Raw genomic sequence first — 17,300 nt, 5'->3', positions numbered from 1 at the left:
CAAGTGAGCTAGATGTTCTACTATCTCTCTGCTTAGGCAATGGGATTTTCTTCCTTCCAGCTGAAAATCTTAAGCAAGTCAAGGCCATTTATGAAAATAGCTTCCTGGGCATAGGAAGCCTCAAAAATAAATACAATGGCACTTCAAAAACTCTGTGGAAATGCAGTTAAAACATACGTTTAGTTTGGTACAAAATATTTTTGAAATCCTCTAAGGTTCATGAGAAACACACTATGGGAAAAATGTGGGTAGATTTAAATTTTTGCAAAGATATTTACTAGGATAAAGATAATCTACACGTTTTGTCCTAGACAACATAAGGGAGGATATTTCTAAAATATGCTTTCAAACTATAAAATATTTTGTGAAAAAAAGAAGAAATGTTGCACATTGAATGTTTGTGGCAGGTCCACTTAAGTTCTTTTTCTAAGCTTCTGTCCCTAAGTATGTTCACATGGCAAGTTCCTTAAATAATCACTTAGTCTGGACGCTAATGTGGAAAGCAGGTATCCTGATATACTTGGTAACTATAGTTACAGTTGTATTTTTCCCCATGGAATTAAAAATAATATATCATCATTGCAGAAGTCGTTTTGAAAGACTTAATGAGATAAACACGTATTTTTCTAGGCAGTATTCCTATTGTTGAGTGCTAGTCATAATTTCCTTCTCTCAGTGTTAAGAATGATGTCGAGCTTTAGAGCAGAGGCAAGATAGAATGCTAATGTCTCACAGCTTGGAGAACAAATCTTTTAATTAAAAACATTTCCCTTGGAAAACGTTTTTCTCCTCTTCATGAAAATAGAATAACTAATTTATTTAATTAATGATTATTCCAAAAGCTACTTCCAGATAATGATTGTATTGAGTTTTAATTGGCAAATCTATTCATACTTGGTAAAACATTAGTATAAGACTGGATTTTAAATGTTCATTATAAATTGAAACATTCCTCCTAGCTCAGAAAATAATTATAATAAAGAGAAGAAATGTGAGATTAATCTAGTGGTTTGGGAAGAGTCTTCTCTACTTATATATAAAGGAAAAAATATAACAAAACTCTTCTAGTTCTCCTAGTTCTTATTTTCGGGAAAGTATTTATGAGGCGATTAAAATTTGTGTTCATTTAGTTATACTAAATGGCTTATCTTTAGGAGTACAGAAGCATTTTAATGAATCTGATTAGAAAAAATTATTGGAGCTGGTGTTGTGGTGCAGTAGGATAAGCTGCTGCCTGTGATGCTGGCCTCCCATATGGTCTCAGATTCAAGTCCTGGCTGTTCCACTTTCTATTCAGCTCCAGACTAATGTGCCTGGGAAAGCAGCAGAAGGTAGCCCAAGTATTTGGGATCTTGCCACCTACATGGGAAACCAGAAGACTCTCCTGGCTCCTGGCTTGTATCTGGCTCAGCCCTGACCATTGTAAAATAACTCCCTTAGTTTGTATAATAGTTGCATTCATGGAAAATTTGGCGTGGTTAAACTTGTTTAGGAAATACTGTATGTGTATTTTGAAAGGAAATTGTCATAAGGAAATTGAATTTAGACCTTCATAATTACTAAATGAGGTTTTTACCTATGTTAGTGTTGGGCTCACAGTTCTGTGAGATTTGGGGCAATTCTTTATTTTGCTAGAGTGGTCAATGCATTGCATTCCTGGTTTATGTTCATTAATTCAATATTATCTTCCAGTCATTGAAGCCAATTCCACCACAGCATTTGAAAACACTGCTGTGGACAGACCTGTCTGTTGAGAGACCTGAATCTCAACAAACACCAGTGACAGCCTTGAGCCTACCTGTCATCGGTTAGTTTAACTCTTATATTGTCAGTATCCTGTGTGCTTTTTCAGATTAAGAATAATAATTGGATGACTGGTGACAGTATTTTGTTTCTAACATTTTGATTGTATTAGAATATCCAATATTACTATATTAAATTATATTATCATATTATATTGTATTATAATATTATTATAATGGGCTTCACAAGTCAGCATTTTTCTGTAGGTATGAAAATCTCTATATGAAGGTTAAATCTAGATGGATATTTGGATTTGGTGGTTTAAGCACAAAGGTCTCATTTCTGCCCACCAGGGTAAATGGACATGGAGAATCAATAGGGAAATTTAAGTAGAGCTAATTGCCAGGAGTCATAAAGGCTGGTAACAAATACCAAGACTATAGTGGCAAAATTGAAATTTAAAATGAAATTGAAAGTAACAATCAAGATAAAAGGAAAACTGGACTGAGATAAGGGAACAAGGACAAGTGAGGAGAACTGCACATAGCCCTTGGTGTTCCTAGCTTGTCTTCATGGGCCAGTAGATGCATAATTCACACTCAAATCAAACTATGTTAAATATGTAGAGCTGAAATAGACACTTTTCCAGGAACTAACATATAAGTGGTTTTCTGCAGATGCGACATATAAAGCAGAGCTGCAGATTATGTATGAGGGGTCTTGGGAAACAGAATTCAAAAATAGGATTATTTGGGGGCAAAATGAGAGAGAGCTAGAGTTTTGTTCTATTTTGTGATGGAGTGAGAAAAAAGGGCACTGTCAAAGTTGGCTACATTCTTTTTCCTTGATTGGCTGTACCTGCTGCTCCAACGTTTTGACAATTTTGACACAGACTCCCTGTGTAAAAGTCACTGATCCAGCAGTTCATTCAACACTGTCTCACCACAGGTGCTTCCACTCATCAGTTCTCCTGGATATCAAGACTCTTAGAAAACTCTGGGGACATTCTCTCGGCCTCTGATTCTGGTGGCAAAACTCAGTGAGATTGTGGATCTCATCAGCACCACTCTCTGCATCCCTGAAGTCCAACTACTTGTGAGATTCATATTCTAATATCTACAGACTGGGAAAGTAGAACTTTGGCAGGCAGTGGGGAAATTGTTGTGGGTGTTATGTGGCCTTTCAAGTAGCTCTTGAGAAAATTGCTGTTCCATGTTGTTGTAAGTTCTCTGACTTTCATACAAACTGCATGTGCTCAGCAAAAACCTCAGGAGTAAATTTCTAGAAACCATAATCCCAGGTGGCACTGACACTGTCCATTTCATATATATATATATGAAGTGATATATATTTATATATGAAATTATATATATATTTATATATGCAATGATATATATATCAGAGTAACACATTGGAGGTGTAAGGAATATTGGTGAGCTTTAATTAACATTTCTTCATTTTTAAAAATTTCATTAGTAGCTTATTTGTTAACTAATTTATTTAATTTACTGAATTTTCTAGTTTGGTCTTTTTGTAACTTACAGGTATAAATATGAAAATTCTCTAAAGTACCATAAAAATTCATCTTTTTCATCATTGTCTCATGATTGCAAATGTCAATTGATTGTCTAACAAAGGCCCAAACATAAAAAATAAGTGAATATTAGAAAGTGAGACCTGCAGGAAAAGAATAGAGGATTATTTAGGGAAACTGAGGACTACCTCATCAATCATCCTCAAGAATACAATAATGTTAGCAAATTATTTTTCTTCATAAGGAAGAGAAGGAAGAGTGAGGGAAGTGGTCATAGCAGCACTTGAATAGATCAGAAATTCCAGCTAGTTGGAAAAAACCTTACGGATTACTTTGGAAGTGAGAGAAGGTTAAAATTGCTCTCTTTGGATGACAAACAGGATAATTTCCTTACCGGTCTGCTATGATCTGGGACAGGTTAGCTAAACCATGTGGAGAAATGTGATAACGTTAGTAGAGTGCAGTCAACCGTTAAATGTTAGAAATTCTCTCTGATTCTTAGAACAGCTTCTGGAGTCTAGGTTGAGGGGTAGTGCATTGCTCAAGTCTCCATCTCACTGCTTGGCCAGTCAGAACACCACAATTGCTGGTACTTCGGGCTCCCCATCTGGTATCATTCGTAAGCTCTAAGTTGTTTACTGTTAAGGCATATTCAACCAACAAGCTAAAATGCAACATTCTCTGCCGTTGGATATATAAACATACATTTAAGCAAGAGTCCATATTCTTTTAAGAATTTAGGGCTCTAGGGATATTTCAAAAATCTATGTAGGCCTTGAAATATGCAAAGATTTGTAAAATAACATTTCCTAAGGTTGACAGCCTCTCAGCAACTTAAAATAATAGGATCATTTAAAATTTTCTCACGTTCTTGAAATTTAGAGTTGCAATCATTCTCTTAATTCAGAAGCATTTGAGAACACTCCAAATAATATTAAAATCACTTGGAACAAGACAGAATAATTTACCACTATTATTGTACTTTAATGGTTTATCAGCTCCAGTTCAGAGAATGGCAGGCAGCCAAAAGATGTCCTCCTGCAGTTGTCTGAGCTTCAACAGCCTAGGATTCAGCCAACAGTGACAGCCCTCATCCAGGACCAAGGAGGAGCCCATCTAAAATGATCTCTACATATTTTTGGAGCTATAGAATTTTCTAATCTCTGGTTAGTTTTGACTTTCTTACCTTTTCAGTGATTTAAATTACACTCTTAGATATCCTTGACTATTTTGGAAAAATATAAAAAGGTAATCTAACCATTTTAAAAACATTTAAGTGAAATTGCTGTAACATCATGCAATTCTTCCAAATATTATTCAGTAAGAAAGATCATGCCCCGTTAATTCTGGCAATGCCTAGACTTTTCCAGCTCCTGCCTACCCGTGCAAGTCCCTTTCTCTACCCTTACTTTTGTCCTCCAAACTCATTCTTTGCAGCTCAGCTCCAGGATTACTCTGTTAATGGCTATCTGTGAAGTTCACTGCTCCTTCCTGGATTCTCCCAAAAAACCTTGTAATTGCCTCTAGTAAAGCTCACTTAATGCCATGTTTTTAAGTTCTCCCATGTCCCTAGAATTTACACTTGTAACAGGAAGGAAGAAAAAAGTATCCAATACATTTAAAAACCCAGTGGGCACAGGTATTGACCAATTAGAACAGAATCTGCTTTCTGTAACACACGTGTGTTGAGTCTAGATAAGAGCCCTTGATAGTAACCTATGACCTTTGAAGGAAGGACTTTATTCCATTTGACTTTATGGTTTTTTTGTTAGATTTATTTTATTCATTTGAAAGACAGTGACAGAGAGAGAGGGAGAGACAAGAGAATGAGTTCTTCCGTTCACTGGTTCACTCCCCAAATCTTCACAATGGCCAGGGCTGAGCCAGGTGGAAGCCAGGAGCCTGAAACTCCATCCAGGTCTCTGATACAGGAGGCAGGGGTCCAAGAACTTGGGTCATCCTATGCTGTCCTTCCATGCATACTATCAAGGAGCAGGGTCCAAGGAGAGCACCCAGGTCTCAAACTGGCACTTGGTGTGGGATGTTGGCATTGCAGGCAGCAGCCCAATCAGTTGCACCACAATGCGGCCCCTACTTTGTGTCCTTATCACCTACTTGGCATATATTTTTGAATGAATTAATGAATGAGAGAGAGAAAGAGAGATCAAGAAAAGTTGTACATTCATTCCAGGGTGGGTCCTGAGATCTCAGTAGTTACTTCAAGGCTGCGTAGCACCATTTAACTTTAGACATGAGTTTACCCTGAGACAAACATATTGCTTTTTATTTCAGATGACCCTACTGACACCCTGCGCAATACTACATACTGAGTTGTCTCTGAAAGTAAATTACCCTGAGCCATCTGCTCACTCTTCCACTTTCCTGCTATATTTTTGATTAATGGAATGGGTTAATTAAATTGGATTTGTGGAAGCAGAGACAGTAAACAAACACATTTTCCAAGCTAAACTACAAGCCCATAATACCGTTTAAAAGACATCCTGCACTTAATTCATTTAAAATAGATTAAAGAAAATTTTTGAAGACTAGTATTCCTCCTGAGTTATTTTCACATGCAGTGGGACACATATTAGGTGAGTCGTTTTAAATGTTTACTTGTGGAAAAACAGATTCTTTGGATATAGTTTTTTGCCCTTCAAAATGAAGAAGCACACGTTCAGTTTGTCCCAAGGTGGCAAGTTTTCAGAATTTGTTTAATGTAGGAGTAAAGACAGAGCACATGTTAACCTGGTCTCCAACTATATTTTCTGTAGGTGATTATTTTATCTTGTTAGCTAGGATGATTTAGTTCATTTCCTCCTTTTTCTAGGAGTTAAAACTTTATGCTTATCAGAGTGATTCTTCCTTTTCTCCTACTCCAAGTAGGTACCCTGGTCTCCCAAATTATGTCAATTTGAACATATTCCATTGCTCATATTGGGCTGATGTTGAAGAAAAAGTTTAGGGCCAATTCTAGTCAATTTGACGTTAATTAGATCAGCATTAAGTAATTATTTGCATCTAGTCAATACAATGCTTCTAAAGTATGGAGGCATAGAGAGGACTGAAAGCCAAGGAAGTTGTTCCTCAGTGCAAATTAAAATAGGAATGATGGTAGGGCTATAGAAAACTCTAGACAGATACTTGGAAAATCTGAGATTATTTCTATGAGATGGTGTGATGGAAAGCAAATTCTAAAATTTCTGGCAAAGGTACAAGTATTTTTTGTGGGAAATGTTAAGCATTTGGCTTAGCTAACCACCAAAATACCATATGACTCCAAGATTCTACAATTTTCAAAAAGACTTTACCTGTAGGTTTCGGTAGTTGTGTTGGAAGCAGGTTAAAATTTGAGTATGTTCTAAGGAGGCCTGGCCTGGGCATTACTGTCCCAAATGTCTCAAATATTTATGTTGTGACTACTGACATCTCTTCAACCCATAGAGGATCCTTATTATTGCAGACATGGAGGTCCTCATGATTTGGAGTTACTCACTTTCATTTGCTGATGGACTTAAGCCCACTTCCTCTTCTAAAATACTGCATGGTACATATGCAGATTAAGTGGACTACAAACTTGTTTTCTTAAAGCATCAATGTAAATACAGTTGTCCCTTGGAATTCATGGCAGATTCATTCTAGGATTCCCTGAGGATACCAAAATTTCTAGCATGCTCATGTCCCTTACATCCTTTCTAAAGTGATGCCAAATTAAGGCAAAAGAAATTAACCTTGAACATGCATGTGAAAAAGTGAAAATAATGATGTTTCATCTAAAACTTTAACACTTGCTGAAATAATGAAGAAATTGCCCAAGAGAAAAACAGAGCTGCTTTTCAAAGTCAAACTCACACAATGTCTGCTACTGTGTGGAGTAACCACATCACCTCCAATGGACAAATATAAACCCAATTTCCTCATCATGGCCAGGGATAAGCAGTTCTGGGAGACTGAGTCATCCTGCAAGAGGTATCGTGCAAGATTGCCAATTCACTAATTTATAATAAAAATAGCCAAGAAGTCAAGTGGAATCCCACTCGAGTTGCTCAATAAATAGTGCTTCCTACAGGAAAGTTTCCTTACAAAATTAAATCATTATTAGGATACTTGGGGGCTGGCTTCTGGCACAGTGGGTAAAGCTACCACCTGTAATGTTGGCGTCCCATAAGAGCACTGGTTTGACTCCCAGCTGCTCAACTTATGATCCAGTTCCCTGATAATGCACCTGGGAAAGCAGCATAAGATGGCCCAACTACTTGGGCCCCTGCCACTCACATGGGAGATCTAGACGGAATTCCAGGCTATTGACTTGGGCCTGGTCTAGACTTTGTCATTTGCAACCATTTGGGAAGTGAACCAGTTGATGGAAGATCTCTCTCTGTGTCTTTGTTTCTCCCTCTCTCTATCACTCTTTAAAAAATCATATATACATTTTATATATATGGACATTTGTAACCATAAATTTGTAAGTCATGAAGTTGGAAGTCAGACATTCTCCTGGGACAATTAAAATAATAAGTTCAAATCATTGAATAGTATTATCTTCCATCGCCTCTCTGGCACTTCATTTCCGACTGAGAATTAGCCAGTCCCTAGGACAGCACTGAAGACACACTGGTGAATTTTTGTTATTGAATTTTAGTATTTAGAATGACTTATCAGTTACCATAGACTTTAGTGCTATGGTACTGTATAGTCTCATAAAAGACATAGCATTTTCTAAGAGTATAGCTCTTACTAATTACATGAGTGTGTCACAATGCTTTATTTAATAAAACACAAAAAGTCACTTATTTAGACTTGGGAAATACAGTTGTCTGAGCAACCTGTTCAATTTTTTTTTTCCTTTGGAGAGTTATTTCTTAAGCAAATGTCAGATACAATCATGTTCATGTTGATTATAGTTAGCTTTGGTTTTTCACCAATGTCCACAAATATACCTCATGTATGATCTGAGAACCTTATGCAGGTTTATGGATGTGAACTGAAATTGGTTATACAGGCAAACTGTTTAATAATTTCACTTTGGGCCTCAAGCCTTTGGTGAAATTTTGATGGATACAATTTAAATGGGAATTCTAGTTTAGTCTTCTTTTTGTTGTTGTTGTTGTTGTTGTTTGTTTGTTTTTTGCAAACTAGTATGTATCTACAAGATTCTGTTCATCTATTTTATAAGCATGCAAGTATACTGGAATCTCAATACATTGAAATCTCAGGTCTCAATATTTACCAAGGGTTAGCAGTTGTAAAATTCTTTGAAAATTTGAAGGGAAAACCGAAGTAAATTTCTTTATAATTAGGCAGATTGAGTCATAGGCCATATACTAAAGCACTTGAATTGTTGAAAATGAATTGTTTTCAGCTAAACAAGATTCTCTTATTTTTTCTTTGAACTTTTTAAACTAAAAAACCTAATGTGATGAAAGTCAAATTAATTGTCAAATATATTGATTTTATTGTCTTTTGGTTTAATAAATTTCCTGAGAAAACTAATTTTGGAAACCATTGTCCTGTTGTAAGTAGTCAGATGGTTAGTTGGTAGTCAGGGTGGTCTCAATGGAATTTTGGATGTAAAATATTTTCTTCCTTCCCCAAAATATTATCTTTAGCAAGAATAAACAGGCTGCCTCCTCCTTTCGGAATCTCCAAATTTATCATGAAAATAGCAAGGGAGCTCTTCCTGAGCTCACAGCTTATTGTGAAAACAAGTTACCTATCCCACCCAGACAAGCCAGACAGGATGGAAAATTGTAAATCAGGCCTTTTGATGGGTTTTTGTCCCCACCTGGCAACTGAATGCCAATCACATGGTCAAGTTTTTTTTTCCTTCAAAATTGTGCTTAAAAATCCCACTACCACTAGCCCCTTTGGGTCATTTCCTCTCTTGGAAGCCCCCTTTCATGCAACACCTGCTGGAGGTCCTTGATTTAATAAATTCTTTTAAATCTCTTTGCTGTCCCCTTGGAAATTCTTCTTCCATGTGAGACAAAGAACTGAGGTAAAAATAATTTCTCTGCCACCATTTTCCCGTAACACGATGATATGATCTCAGTCAGAATACACAATAAGCACTTTGGAAATAAATTTGTGAACTTAAAAATATTGGTATAGCCTACACTATGTCTAATACTGCCATTAACAACAAACCCGTACAACCATTAAGGCACAATTTTGATCTGGAAGAGTAGGCACTTAACTTTGTATTTTTTCTGAGACACTGGAGTACTGAGGTGGGGATATGTTCTGGAGGGAAAGCAAAGAAAACTAAAAATGCTGAGCCCAAATTGTCTTGCAAAGTTGAGGGAGAATTTGGGCAGCTGGATACCATAGCTGACCAAGAGGATAGTTTAGGCAGAAAGGAAGATTAACAAGATAATCATCTCTCTGCATTTTTGAAATGACTCTTACCTATGTGACTTAATATGTAGAACCTCTGAAGGTCATCTTGACTGAAAATGTCTTTTTTACTACTCCATACAGTTGCCTGAATTTTTCTTGTATTTATTTCTTGTATTTAATTATTTGAAAGAGTCATTCTCCAAATTCCTACAACAGCCAAGTTTAGGCCAGGTGGATGCCAAGCTCCATCCAAGTCTTCCCCATGAGTGGCAGGAACCCAAGTTCATGGATTATTATCTGTTGCCTCCAAGATGCATTAGTGGAGAGCTGGATTGGAAGTGAAGATTAACCAAGATTCGAACTGGGCACTCTGATAAAGGATTTGGGTATCCCAAGCAGCAGTTCTTTTTTTTTTTTCATGATCTATAATTCTGTTTTTAATTCTCTTAAGTCTTGTGGTCACATATTTTAGAGGTTTTGTGTTGATGGTATCTCCTCTACCTTAGTCCTTCCATTGACTTGGCAAAAGCAGCATTACTAAACACAAATATAAGGTAGCTCCTCAGTTTTATGTGTTTCCAAATGGCTGCTTATAGACAATCCTGAATTTTAACTCAGTCTAAGGTAGTAAAGAATTCAGTTCTTTATGCTTATTTAGGGGGCATAAAAGTAAGAATTATCCTGCGTTTGTCTTTTAATCAACCTACAGTATTTTAACAAGGATTGTATTTTATTTTTTTGAATCTCCACATAGTGCATAACACAATGCTAGGTGTATGTACCAGGAGAGATTTAAATGTGAGAAAGATGGGGAGTCTTCATTTGTAGCTATCATGAATGACCCTGGCTTACACTAGATTCTGAAGGATCCCCAGAAGAGAAAAGCAAAGCCTCAGCACAGGAGCACCAAGAAGAGCCCAGGTAGGAGCCCTGAGCCACCTGCTTGCAATTTGCTTGTTATAGGAGGGCAAGGTGATTGATACCATAGGAGGATCTTTTGTTCTCTTTCTGAAGGTGGCCTAGTGGGATAAATGTGGGCTTGAGAAGCAAAAGACTGGGAATTGATTCTAAGCTCTACAATTAAGCAGCTGTGGGATTTTGAACAAGTAACAACCTCTCAGCTTCAGTCACTTATCTGAAAAAAAAAAAAAAAAACCTGGCTTTTTAGAGATCAGTTTCTTTAGCTCTCCACTAATAATGTCTGGTCAAGCTGATGCAAGTGTCTGCCAATTTCAATGCCCCTCATACCCCGGCCATTCCCACTCTGTTTATATAGGTGAGGGACTAGCAGAGGAAAGGTTATTATTTAAACCTAGAAAATAATCTGTTTCTTTAAATAAAAAAAATCCTTGCATTATCCTGATTTTTTAAAAATTTTAAATAATATAAGCGTAAACATCAATTCAGCCCAGAGAGAAATTCTAAATGAAGGTAGTCTGATTTAGAATCTTTTTTTGGGTCCTTATTCTATGTTTGTGAATCTAGTTCCCTTTGACATTTCACAACTGAGATCAGTTGGTACACACCTGAATTTTTTAGGTTACAATTTGCAGAATCACAGTAAGGCAGGTTTTCATTGCTGTTATTCCCAAGACTTTTTGATCATACAGGAGTCAGATGGTCTTGGTAGTAGCATGAAATATGGAGCTAAATGGTAGGTTATTTATTTATTTTTCATGATCTAACCTCTGCGTGTTGCATATTATTGGTCTCTGTATTGTTCCTCTTGTGCCTGGTATTTTAAACTATCTTTTAACATTTGAATTGATGTTATATATTGAACAGATGTCTTACATTGTTTGAATGTGGTGTTCAGGGAGACCTAAAAAGAATTAGTTTTAAAAATCATTACTTTTTGCTTTTCAAAACTCAGTAAAAAAAAAAAACTCAGTAAAAAATGCTTTCCTTGCCTTTTTTTCCTATTTTCACAGTAATGTGCTAGATTTCATCTTTGGAGGTCGATATGCTGCCTTATATCAATATTAAATTCACTGGGGCAAGGCCCTAAGTACATTTGTCAAGTGTCCAATTTGGTGATAACCAAGTTAACAAGTAACATTTATTATTAATTACATCAATAAAAACATCATAATCTTACAACTCTGATTTAGACCTAATAGAGTAGGAGGTTTGAGGGATGAATATTCACAAGCAATTAATGGACTGCTCTTTAGGAAAAAGAAGCTTAAAAAAACATTTTAATAGCCTGTTTGCATCCTAACCAGACTTCAGTCAAATCAAACCATCTCTGACTAGAAAAAAAAATGTAATCAGTTCTTCAAAATTAAATTCAATGAACTTATCTCTGCAGAAGGTCAAGTAATATACCATCATGAAAGAAAACTGTTCCTCATTTAGTGCATCAGTTATTAAAAAGGTGCTCTACTTTCTTGTTTGGGTTCTCTTTATTTTTTATTACTGCATATTAAAGTGACTGTCTTGCCAACATGCAAATGATATGCTAACTGAACAGGGCTAGGATGAAAGTGCTGATGAAAGAGCCAGAGAGGTCCATCAGTGGCATTATTATGCCTGAGCAATGGAAAATTACTGAGCTTCCAGAATCTTCCCTCATTTTATGCTAACATGATTCACAGAAACAAATAAAAATTCAAATGCAGTAGATTTTTTAAAAAGAAGACATTCAAAGAATCTTTTTAACTTTTATTTAATGAATATAAATTTCCAAAGTACAGCTTATGGACTACAATGGCTTCCCTCCCATAACGTCCCTCCCACCCGCAACCCTCCCCTTTCCCACTCCCTCTCCCCTTCCATTCACATCAAGATTCATTTGCAATTCTCTTTATATGCAGAAGATCCATTTAGTATATATTAAGTAAAGATTTCAACAGTTTGCTCCCACACAGAAACATAAAGTGAAAAATACTGTTTGACTAGTTATAGCATTAAATATCAATGTACAGCACACTAAGGACAAAGATCCTACATGAGGAGTAAGTGCACAGTGACTCTTGTTGTTGACTTAACAAATTGACACTCTTGTTTATGGCATCAGTAATCACCCTAGGCTCTTGTCATGAGCTGCCAAGGCTATGGAAGCCCCCTGAGTTCACCGACTCTGATCATTTTTAGACAAGGCCATGGTCAAAGTGGAAGTTCTCTCCTCCCTTTAGAGAAAGGCACCTCCTTCTTTGATGACCTGTTCTTTCCACTGAGATCTCACTCGTGGAGATCTTTCATTTAGGTTTTTTTCTTTTTTTTTCCAGAGTGTCTTGGCTTTCCATGCCTGAAATACTCTCATGGGCATTTCAGCCAGATCCGCATGCCTTAAAGGCTGATTCTGAGGCCAGAGTGCTGTTTAGGACATCTGCCATTCTATGGGTCTGCTGTGTATCTCGCTTCCCATGTTGGATCGTTCTCTCCCTTTTTTATTCTATCAGCTAGTATTTGCAGACACTATTCTTGTTTATGTGATCCCTTTGGTTCTTAGTCCTATCATTATGATCAGTTGTGAACAGAAATTGATCACTGGGACTAGTGAGATGGCATTGGTACATGCCACTTTGATGGGATTGAATTGGAATCCCCTGGTATGTTTCTAACTCTACTGTTTGAGGTAAGTCAGCTTGAGCATGTCCCGAATTGCACATCTCTTCCCTCTCTTATTCCCACTCTTATATTTAACAGCGATCACTTTTCAGTTAAGTTTCAGCACTTAAGAATAATTGTGTATTGATTATAGTATTCAACCAAAAGTATTAAGTAGAACAAACAAACAAAAAATACTAAGAAGGATAACATATTAAGTTGTTCATTCAAAGAATCTTATAGAATCTTACATTTTGGTACCTTCTTTCAGTCAGAACACTCAGACATTCCAGATTATTTTAAGAAAAGAGAGAGCATGAGAGAGAGAGAGAGAGCAGGAAAAAAAACAAACAAAAAACTCCCAGAGAACTATATGCTCATTTATTGTAATAGGGAATGGAATAAATGGTCATTGAATATATCCTGCCAAGCACTGCTTAGACACCACATGTTTTATTGCCTTTAAGCCATTTTATCTCCACTTTGGGGCTAAATAACCAAAGGTTTGTCCTCCAAACAAGTTGTCTAAGATTATAAGCTACTAGTGGTAGACCTCATATCTTACTGACTTTGAACCCCTGATATTTTCATTGCATAATGCTAGCCAAAGCCATATGATATCTAATTTTTGGTAAGGAAAATAATTCATTTCAGTGTTACTGAAATAACATATATCATTTTTCTTCCTAACATAATAAAAAAGTCTATTAGATTTCAGACAAAAAAGATGAAAGAGATGGATATTGTAATTCCTGGTTAATATATGTATATATACACATACATACAAGTACTTCAAAAAAGTTTGTGGAGAATGAAATTAAAAGAAGTTTATTTTGGTGCAAATGTTACTCATGTTGGTCCTTGGGTAATGAGCTGCTTCTAAGAATAGGAGAAGCTATAAATGATCAGAAGTGTGATAAAGGCCACTATCATAAATAAAGCCTATACAGGCCAAGACAGAAGGTCTCTAGTGAGAGGAACAGAGTCCAGCTCCCTGGATATTGCTATGATCCAAAGTCCTGGGACAAGATCTGTCTGCCTACCATGATCTATTTGGGGGCACCTGGGCCCTAGGCCTTATATCTATATTTCTTCTTCTTTTTTTTTAAATTAGGATAGATTTAAGAATACCTCAAAAAGTTTGTGGAAAAGTCTATTTTGTACAAAAATTTTTGAAATGCGTGCATTTTTTTGTAGTATGAATTTTCCATGAACTGTTTGAAGACCTGTATATTTCTCTCATACCATAACATTTACCCTTTTGGATATTAATACATCCACAAGGTTGTGAAACTACAGTCACCATTGAATTCCAAAATATTTTCTTCACCCAAACAGAAACTTCTACTCATTAGCAATAATTCCTCATCCCTCTGCCACCCAAGTCCCTATCAACCACAGTTCTATTTCAAGTCTCTATTTTTTCTTTCTTTCTTTCTTTCTTTCTTTCTTTCTTTCTTTCTTTCTTTCTTTCTTTCTTTCTTCTCTTTTTTTTTTTACAGGCAGAGTTAGATAGTGAGAGAGAGAGAGACAGAGAGAAAGGTCTTCCTTTTCCGTTGGTTCACCCCCCAAGTGGCTGCTACTGCCAGCGTGTTGCGGCCGGCGCTCTGCGCCAATCCGAAGCCAGGAGCCAGGTGCTTCCTCCTGGTCTCCCATGCAGGTTCAGTGCCCAAGGACCTGGGCCATCCTCCACTGCATTCCCGGGTCACAGCAGAGAGCTGGACTGGAAGAGGAGCAACCAGGACAGAATCCGGCACCCCAATTCCCCAACTGGGACTAGAACCCAGGGTGCCGGCACTGCAGGTGGAGGATTAGCCTATTGAGCCGTGGTGCCGGCCCATTCAGTTACATTTTATAAACAATTACAAGGCCACACTTTTGATAACATGTCCTACTCCTGCTAAGTGTGCTTCCACATAGGGCTCTGAGCCAACCAGCAGATTGTGTTTCCAAGGATGTTGAGGAACTGACCCAGTGTAATCTCCCTGTACCCCTTCAAATGTACACAGCATTAACATCAGTGGCAGCATCAGTTCTGATACAAGGATTGTATTTATGACATTTTTCCCTGGAGTTCATAATTTTGGGGGGGACTCTCCAAGTTGTGGACATTGGTGAAGTATTAGAAACACACATAACTTTGAGTTCATTGAAATCAGTTGTCCAAGCCAGAAAGCCAAGGGTAATCTTAGATCTCTTTTTCGTGTGTTTGTAATTCTGTCTCCCTCTGCATCCAAATGATCAATGGCCAGATGCTGTGGTTCACAACAAAACCTCCAAAACAGCCTCCATGTTCTCTCCTGTATCTCCAGCTTCCTGCTACTGGTAGAGCCTCTTCAACATGGTTCCCTTTGTGCCTAGACCACAACCATTTTCCCTCTAGCCACTCTGTTTTCTATCTTATTTCACTTCATTATCCTCTACATTGCTCCCAAATGGTCTTCAAATAATTTGGATCCGCTTATATCTTAGTTCATCTTGGAATTCTTGAAAATGTGTCTATGGTTACAGGGTAAAAAGCCACAATGCAACAGTCTCTTCACAGTCTGCTCAGGCTCATCTTGCAGGATTTCCCATTTGCCCCTATGCTGAATGACTAGCCTGACCCTAAATATGTCACTCAGTTTCAGGTTAACTGTTCCTGCACATACCTTGACACTGTCTAGAACTTCTTTCCTACCATATTCTTCTCTTAATTCTTTTTAGGGATTAAATTTGTATTTACTGACTGAATTAATAAAAATATTGATAACATCTTTTTTGTATAAAATTTACATGCTCTTCAATGAGTTTTTTCCCTCTGGCTTTGTTGATGTATAATTGACAAATTAAAACTGTATAGACTTCAGACATACAACATGATCGTTTGATTTGCATATACACTGTGAAATAATAATCACAATCATGCTTTTCACTTCAGATAGTTTTCTCACTGTGTGTGTGTGTGTGTGTGTGTGGTAATAATATTTAAGATCTAACCTCTTAGCAATTTTCAAATATACTATAAATATTAATTACATATTAATTCTTATATTCTAACTTCTTTGTCTGGAAAATAGTGTCTCCATGGATTGAGTCTGATTTGTTTGTCATGCACCAAATCATCTGTTTATTACTGTGCTGCAGCATTTTCCATAATAACAATGCACATCTCAATGTCTCCAACCACACTGTAAACTTACTGAAATCAGAGATTTATATTCCATAATATTTAGTATGATACCTAAGTAAGCAGTATTCAATATTTGTTGAGTGGAAGAAAGGTGAATTAAATGCAGCAGAACCTAAATATTGCTTTTCTTTATGTGTACCATTGACTCACAATGGGATTCAACACTTTTCTTTTAAACCCTGCCTTTGCGAGAAAGTAAAATAAGTAATTTTTATACTGTTTTTGCACAGAAGAGTTGGGAAAAACATGAAGAAGAGGTTGTATCGTATAAAATACTTGTCAAACGTTACACATGTCCTTATTTTACCTTTCTTTCTCTGCTGCCCTGGTTCCTTTCTCTCAGCTCTGCCCTTTGGGTTACTTTTTACCTCTTTACCTCACCTTTTTCCTCTCAGAAAGAATTAATGCTTTCAGGGGATGGTGCTGTGGCACAACGGGTTAATGCCCTAGCCTGAGCACAAGCATCCCATATGGTCGCCGGTTCTAGTCCCGGCTGCTCCACTTCCGATCCAGCTCTCTGCTGTGGCCTGGGAAAGCAGTAGAAGATGGCCCAAGTCTTCAGGCCCTTGCACCCACCTGGGAGACCAGGAAGAAGCTCCTGGCTCCTGGCTTCGGATTGGCACAGCTCCGGCCATTGCGGCCAATTGGGGAGTGAACCATCTGATGGAAGACCTCTCTCTCTCTCTCTCTCTCTCTCTCTCTCTCTGCCTCTCCTCTCTCTGTAACTCTGACTTTCAAATAACTAAATAAATCTTTTAAAAAAAGAATTAATGCTTTCAGTGCCAGGATCTACACTTATGAAAAGCTAATAAGGGAAATTCCCAGTTTTGTGGTGAAATATAAATAGGCTTATCTTTTATGACACCATGAATCCCACTAAAATAAAAGTAAAGTTGGAAGAAAATTGGCCTAAATTCCTCAGGACAAAGAGAACTGGTAGTGAAACAATAAATTTGTTAT

At 37.1% G+C, this 17,300-nt stretch overlaps 1 long non-coding RNA gene across 2 annotated transcripts in view; it reads left to right on the top strand.

Annotated features, from left to right (window-relative positions):
• LOC138849056 (uncharacterized) overlaps positions 1 to 17,300 on the top strand; it is a 108,865-nt gene that overhangs the window by 74,801 nt on the left and 16,764 nt on the right. For both annotated transcript variants that reach the window (XR_011387435.1, XR_011387434.1), the window contains exons 7-10: positions 1,693 to 1,807; positions 2,692 to 2,838; positions 4,276 to 4,443; positions 10,371 to 10,537. This is a non-coding gene — a long non-coding RNA (uncharacterized lncRNA). The remainder of the gene's footprint in view (positions 1 to 1,692; positions 1,808 to 2,691; positions 2,839 to 4,275; positions 4,444 to 10,370; positions 10,538 to 17,300) is intronic.

This window comes from Oryctolagus cuniculus, chromosome 3 (genome assembly GCF_964237555.1).
Source record: "Oryctolagus cuniculus chromosome 3, mOryCun1.1, whole genome shotgun sequence".
Taxonomy (NCBI): Eukaryota; Metazoa; Chordata; class Mammalia; order Lagomorpha; family Leporidae; genus Oryctolagus; species Oryctolagus cuniculus.
The sequence above is the reverse complement of the archived record's forward strand: the minus strand, read 5'-3'. Positions and strand labels throughout refer to the sequence as shown.